The sequence below is a fragment of the Paralichthys olivaceus genome, chromosome 2 (assembly GCF_024713975.1).
Source record: "Paralichthys olivaceus isolate ysfri-2021 chromosome 2, ASM2471397v2, whole genome shotgun sequence".
In the NCBI taxonomy this organism is placed as follows: Eukaryota; Metazoa; Chordata; class Actinopteri; order Pleuronectiformes; family Paralichthyidae; genus Paralichthys; species Paralichthys olivaceus.
Genome location: NC_091094.1, coordinates 2,081,844 through 2,089,503, shown reverse-complemented (window position 1 = coordinate 2,089,503; position 7,660 = coordinate 2,081,844). Strand labels below are relative to the sequence as shown.

Sequence of the window (7,660 nt, the reverse complement as noted above, 5' to 3'; positions counted from 1 at the left end):
TTACACTGCACTTTTACATTTACTCAATTATTTGATTTATTTATATTTGAATCTGATATTTTAATCATTTTTCAAGTCGAGCTCATGTCTCTCGTCTCAAACAGACGTCAGCTCACGTAAGTTTCATCGCTGCTATTTGATTGAAGTGCATCTCACACCAAGTTGTGATGAAGCTGATTATAATAATCCAGCACAGGCCTCGACGTGACGGCTTCGACGGCCCCGACTGTTTCATCCAGCTTCGTGCTGGATGTTTGTGAAGCTGCTGAGCCGCAGAGCTGCTTCTCATTCAGCTGTTAGAGGCTAAAGTAGTTTGTCTGATTAGTGGAGTGTTTACCAGACGAGCCTGATTCCATTGAGAGCAACGGCATCAACCACATATCTATTTTAATTAATCACAATTAGCTCCGTGATCAGCACCACAGTTGGCTGGAGTCAACACACACACACACACACACACACGCTGATGAATCGCTGTCGGAGGCTGGAGAGCATGGAGAGACTGTGTGTTACAGTATTTTCAAACGAGGTGCCCCGAGCAAAACATGAAAACATTATGGAGGTCAGCCGGCCGCTCGTCAGAGCGTCCGTGCTTCACAATACAAGAGTGATTATGAACACAGTTTCTTTGTGCTCGCAAAGAAAGAATAAAAACCGGGACCACAAAAGATTCAGAGTTGAAGGAGAGAACGAGACCATGTGGAGCTTTTACCAAAACAACTGTGAGTGTTTGGGTTTAAATTCTGACGACAGAAACCAGTAACTTTAACGACTGTGTGTAGAACAGAGGAAGGCTCACACTCGTAAAAAACTGTCCCCTAAAAATATGTGATTTATTTATTTTCAAGACCCATGAATCTCCGAATGTCTCTATTTTTCAACTTGGGTCCAACTTGTATATGTCGGGTCCATGAAACATCCACTGAAAGTGCCGGTAAATGTCTTGAATAGTTTTTCTCTTGCTGAGTTAAACAGAATCACAGAAGTCCCAGAATCCCCCTTTGAATTCAACAATCTTCTCACCTGCCTCGACCCCTCGTCTGCGTTTTGGTCCAATTATAAACCAAAACAATATCTTGTCTTCACTCTCATTCGCCGCATGAGGCAGAACAGAAAACAGAACACGGCTGGTTGGAGATTAAATCCAACATTTAGTCCAAATAAAGTGAAACGTACTCATTTGTTGGTAATGACAAGTTGCCTTAAGTGTTAATGTCTTCGGAGATGGTCGGTGAGTCAAACATTATGAATTTACATTAGAGAACGAGCCTGAGGTGGTTTTTCGTCACAGAATCCAAGTGACAAACTCGATCTTTGTACGATTTAGAAATGCATAGAAGTGATTTACACTAACGAGACGGATTTATCACTTTAACAACTAAAAATGTCCCCGAGAGTTTACATGCAGTGATTCAGTAATTGAAATGTTCGCTAAGTGGAAACTCACACACACACACACACACACACACACTCTCATGAACACACACACGCACACACATGAATGTCTGATGAAAAGCAGAGTGGTGGCAATACATCTTGCACTTAAAGAACTCTATTACACCGTCTCCATGCAATTACAGTCAGTGTGAGGCAGTGCGTAAACACACACACACACACACACACACACACACACACACACACACACACACACACACACACACACACACACAGAGCGGTCTATTTGCTGGTGCGTAAATTAACCTCATTTGCTTGAGTGAGAAAACGTCTCCATGGTCCCTTCTCAATCAGCAAGTATTGATCTACCACTGTGTGTGTGTGTGTGTGTGTGTATGTGTGTGTGTGTGTGTGTGTGTGTGTGTGTGTGTGTGTGTGTGTGTGTGTGTGTGTGTGTGTTGCATAGTCAATACAACATTCCTCCATTTCCACCTGCTGTAGTTTAGTTTGTGTGCCGATTGCAAACACAGAGAAATTCATTTCACATTATGACTTTCTGGTATGTGACGACTCGTTCGTGTAGACCACTCCCACCTGCTGGCACGGCTTCGATACCCTAATTAAACCTAATTAATGATGTTTGATGCTGTAACTTTTCTGTGCCACGTGTCTGAATGTTGAAGCGAACCGTGCAGCCGTGGAAACTGAAGGACGAGGAGCGTCCTTTCAAAAATCCAAATCAAACCCTTAAAATAAAGGAAAGCGTTGCTCAGTCAGTGGGAGAGCTGTTCAGAAAATTTAGTTTTAGTGTTGGTGTGTTTATCTTTAAAGTTCTGTGTGTGTGTCTGTGTGTGTCTGTGTGTGTCTGTGTGTGTCTACTGTCATTAGTGCTGTTGCTAATTGCTTGCAGAGACAATAATGAAGTAGTTTGCTTGTGTGTGTATTTGCACCCTCCATCATTTTGCTGTCGCTCGTACCGATACTAATTGCTAGCACAAAGGATAATGAACAGGTACTCTGTGTGTGTGTGTGTGTGTGTGTTTGTGTGTGTGTACCTGCCCTGTTAGCACTGATGCTAATTGCTAGCAGACGGTGTAATGGAGTGGTCCCTCTGGACCATTCAACAACAGCAGACTTCAATACAACCGAGCCTCACTCGGCTCCATCGGACATAATTAGACGTTGAGGAGTAAAGTCAATGTGAGATCCTTGTGTCACATAAAGTCAAACATGTTCAAACACTGTGGAGACGGAGGTGACGTCCCAGACTCAGAAACATCAGACCACTGTTAAAACGTTAATGATGTCGTTAGGAGTGTAAACTATGATTAAATAAAGTTTTGGTGGATGAGAACATGTGAACCGCGTTAAGATCATCAAACCACACACGTCGGTTATATTAAGTGTTTGAGCCTAAATGATTCCTGGGAGTTAAATGTATTTCCTCTGCACATCTGTAAATCTGCCGAGCCTCCAAAGCACTTTACCCACGTGTGACGTCACCTGAAGACAGAAGCTGACAAGACAAGTGATTTGACAATTGTTTACAAGCTGCTTTCCAAAATAATATCTGATTCACTCTGTCGTCACCGTGTGCTCCCCGCTCCCACCTCACTTTTATCTGCAGCTCCTGTGTCACAGCGGTAAGGCCACAGGTTGAATTTCAAAATTTGGGAACATGAAGAAGCACCCGGCTTCAGGCTAGCGCACACGTCCATCGACCTGTCTGTCCGTCTGTCTGTCCATGTGTGTACCTGTCCATGTGTGCAGCTTTCACACAGGTTAGTGCCGTTCTCTCTATCTATCTCTCTATCTGTCTGTTCGCAGCTCCGGTTCTGTTGCGTTAGCCGACGAAGCAACATTTCACGGTTGCGTTGTTCGATCGTTGTGAAATCTGATCCTTCAAACGGTCACGAAAACAGAGGAGGAGGAAACGAAAGTTTCCTGAACCAGAGACGACGTCGGTGAGATTTGAATTTGAGAAGGAAAATAATTTTTAAAAACTGTGGAAGCTCAAACTGTCATCGATCAAAGAGACACAAATAAATGAGAAGAAATTAGTGTGTGTGTGTGTGTGTGTGTGTGTGTGTGTGTGTGTGGGCCTCTAGATAGAAAATGAATTGTGAAGAAATGTGTTTAGTTCCTCTGGTCTGAGTGCAGCTCAGCATCAATCATCTGCTCACACACACACACACACACACACTGTTTTTGGCTCAATATTCCAGTGTCAGTTCAAACCTTGGTTATTTACACAAAGTCAAATGAAAAAAGAGCCAAAATAATTTATAAACCTGTTGTTTACGCAGGCGTTTGTTCATTTTGCTGAACGGAGCGAAGCTGCGAACGTGCTCCGAGCACACCATCGGCCATTCTGCTCGATAACTAACAGCTCCCAAACACACAATTCAAACTAAATGAATCTCAATGAACCCAAAGGTTCCAGACTTTGATAACACTCTGGGACTGTGGAGGACACAGCTGACCTGGGATCTGCTGTGCTGGGGACAGTTTCACAGCAGCGTCTTAAATATTCCTTTAAAAGCAGATTTCAGACTTCATTTCAAACCACACTGTAAATAATACAAACACATGCAAGAGTTCCCAGGGACATTTTTCAAGTTCAGTCGGAGAACTGACGTGATGAAACTTTAAATAAGTGGAGAAAATCATTGAACTGACCAGAGTCTTTATATTTACATTTCACCCACATTACACGTATCACAGATTCTGTTCCATCATCGTATAATTAATGAAAACATTTAACTTATTCATGAAAACATCTATAGTCCATCAACAGTCTGTTTTAAAACAGACGAGTTACATTTCACCCACGTTTTAAATATTCATGCAAATCGAAGCTTCTCTTTTTTTCCTTAAAGCACGAGCTCATGATGTTCCTGAGATTTTAAATAGCGGCCGAAGGTTAGACGGGTTTATTTTTATATGTGTGCTGAAGATGCTGGAAATGATTTGTTCAGTGATCTGTTTTCTGATCTGTCCCTAAACTACCTTTAATTAATGCACCAATCAGGACGTCTTCAGCAACGAGATCCGTCTCAGCATCCAGGGTATTTCGGCTTCTTTTCTGGAAAGAGGGACGATGCGTTGATCGTCGTTATATTCGATCTGATTTAAATGGAGGCAAGAGAGAGACGACAAAGAGGTCAGGAAATAAAACGTCTTCTTTTTGTTTACAGTCACACACACACACACACACACACACACACACACACACACACACACACACACACACAGAGTGACCTCATTTCGTGCAGTTTGTTTCTACTTGTTTTTCTGTTGTTGCTTCTGATCTGAGTTTAGGTCTTTTGTTCCGTGAAGAAGAACTCTGGTGTGTCTTAATGTGACTCTGTAAATAAGAATAAGTAGATCCATGGAAATGAATAAAACAATAAAAGCAGACTTCAGAGAGTTTGGCAGCAGCCGTGTTCAAATCCAGGCCGTTATTTGGAGGGAGTTAAAAAAGACAAAGGAGGAGATCCGATCATCTGATCATCTGATTATCTTATCAACAAAGAGCAGGTTTTAAAAAAACAACAAGAAGTTATTTTATATAGTTTGACCTAAAACAAGCTGGAGAGTTTCCACTTTTTAAGTTTGACCTTGATTCATCCTCATATATTTTTCCTGTATTCTTTTTTGTCTTTGCCTCCTTTTAAAAATGTTTTTTAGATTTTTATTTGAATAAGCACTTTTATTGTGTAAATGGTGATTTTCATGTTCACGGATGAGTGTTTGAGTTTTATTCACGTTAAGCAGCAAAACGGCAACGAGCGATGCTAAAAATAAAATGAAAACAAAATGAAACATTTTTGATGATGCAAGTAAAGAAAACGTATAACGTCCGTCCAGTTTATTTTATACAATCGAATGCAGTGTGTCGTTACGTGTTGTATTTTTTATACTGTATTGTGTACAGTGTCCGCTTGTTACCATGACGACCAGCTCTTCACCCCACTCTGAAAGGGACCACTTGACTTGCTTGACGTCGGTGCACGACAGGTTGTCCGACTTTTATCTGTGAGAGCAGGTCTTCACCTGAACTGTGTGTGTGTGTGTGTGTGTGTGTGTGTGTGTGTGTGTGTGTGTGTGTGTGTGTGTGTGTGTGTGATGGAAGGGCCATGTGGTTGCCTTAGATGTGAATGTCAGTGGCAGCTTGTCTGCTCTCCTCTCTTCACCTTGTCACCACGTGTCGTCTCTCATCCTCTCTCTTCTCTCTCTCAATTTTCCATTCTCACTCTTTTTATCTCCTCTCTCTCTCTCTCTCTCTCTCTCTCTCTCTCTCTCTCTCCCTCCCTCCATCACTCTCTTTGTCTGTCTGTCAAATCCTCTCTCGTTCTACGTCTTTTCTTTGGTAGTTCCAGAATGGTGGTCTGCCCTCTATTTCACCTCTCTCTATAAGAGCTTACAGGTAGTGTGAGACGAGCACACACACACACACACACACACACACACACACTCTCTCTCTCACACACTTCAGTGTCTCCAGCTCTGGAGTACATTGAAAGTGGAATTCTCTCCCATTTGCGTCTCTCTTTCATTATTTCTGTAACACTCACTCACTCCTAACTCTCTCTCTTCTTCAGTTTCTCGCCGTCATCTAGTCTTTCATGTTTCTTCTTCGCGGATGGTAACAAATCGCTTTGTGCATCATCTCTTTCTCGACAGCTGCAGTTCTCAGAAACCACCAGATCAATGGGATGAATTGATGGACTGATTTACTCGCTCGATCCGTCGTAGTTTCGTCCGGAGCCAGCTGCAGCTCGTTTCCTCATCCCGAGAGAAGGCGATGAGACGTGAGGTGTCATTTATTCTGAGTAAAAGCCCCCCCGCTCCACATAAAAGACCGAGAGAAGAGAACGACTCGGCTGAGCGGTCGAGAATGGGAAAGGCTGCGTTTATCTACCTGCAGACTGTAGACGAGACGCTGCGGAGAGACGAAGAGAGAAAAGAAGAAATCACAAGAGAGAAGGCCAAGAATGAACAAATCTAATCTCAGGCTCCACTCCTGCTTTTAATACGGAGAATGGAAAATTGGGTTTGGACATTTTCCTGAGCTCGTCTGTGAAGAACAGGAGATTGTCGAACTCATTAGATTTGTTTTGGATAGACTGATATTTGTGAACGGGTAGAATTTGGTGTTGGGGACTTTTGTTGTCATGTAGATCCACGAGTGATGGAGTGAAAACGTTCCATCTCACAATATTAAAGAAATTCCTGGATCTTCCCCTTGGTCCCGATCTGCACCACGATTTAATGACCCACCACATCCTTCCACCACGTGTTGGACATTTGTTTATTTGTTTTTGGTAATCTTGCTTCCAAGCAAACAAACATACAAACCAACCAACAAACATACAAACCAACAAACCAAAAAACATACAAACCAACCATCAAACATACAAACCAACAAACATACAAACCAACAAACATACAAACCAACAAACATACAAACCAACAAACATACAAACCAACAAACAAACATACAAACCAACCAACAAACATACAAACCAACAAACATACAAACCAACAAACATACAAACCAACCAACTAACATACAAACCAACAAACATACAAACCAACAAACATACAAACCAACAAACCAACAAACATACAAACCAACAAACATACAAACCAACAAACAAACAAACCAACAAACATACAAACATACAAACCAACAAACATACAAACCAACAAACATACAAACCAACAAACATACAAACATACAAACCAACAAACATACAAACCAACAAACATACAAACAAACATACAAACCAACAAACATACAAACCAACAAACATACAAACAGAAACAGAAGCTCCTCGATTATTAATCAACGATTTCTCAGGACGTCGTCCTGGTGGAGGTGGACGTCCATGTCTCTTGGACATATTGTTTTCTGTCCTTTCAGTTTAAAAAATGGCAGATTCTCCAACACGTGCAACAACGCAGGAGGCGAGTGATGATAATGTGGGCGTGTTGGATCCGGTGAGCTGAGGAAATCTGTTTGACTAAGGAATATGTATAATATAGTTTAACAGCTCTATAAAGCTGTTCATTCTATCCTCTGGCTTCAGGGTTCAATGATAAACAGTTGGATTATGCTCATCATGATTCAAAGGGATCTCACCAGGAATCAGCATCTTCCCCGATGACGTCTCATTATACCGTGTTATCAACACCTCCTTTCATTCTCAGTGGAATGAAACGGCAGGTCGGTTTTTTTCCGTCTGAACATGACCGGTGG

The 7,660-nt window shown here is 41.9% G+C and overlaps 1 long non-coding RNA gene across 1 annotated transcript; it reads left to right on the top strand.

Annotated features, from left to right (window-relative positions):
- The first annotated feature begins 2,977 nt into the window (after window positions 1-2,977).
- On the top strand, window positions 2,978-6,624 carry LOC138406015 (uncharacterized). Its single transcript, XR_011239679.1, has 3 exons — window positions 2,978-3,176; window positions 4,427-4,558; window positions 6,082-6,624. It is a non-coding gene; the product is annotated as an uncharacterized lncRNA (long non-coding RNA).
- Window positions 6,625-7,660: the final 1,036 nt, after the last annotated feature.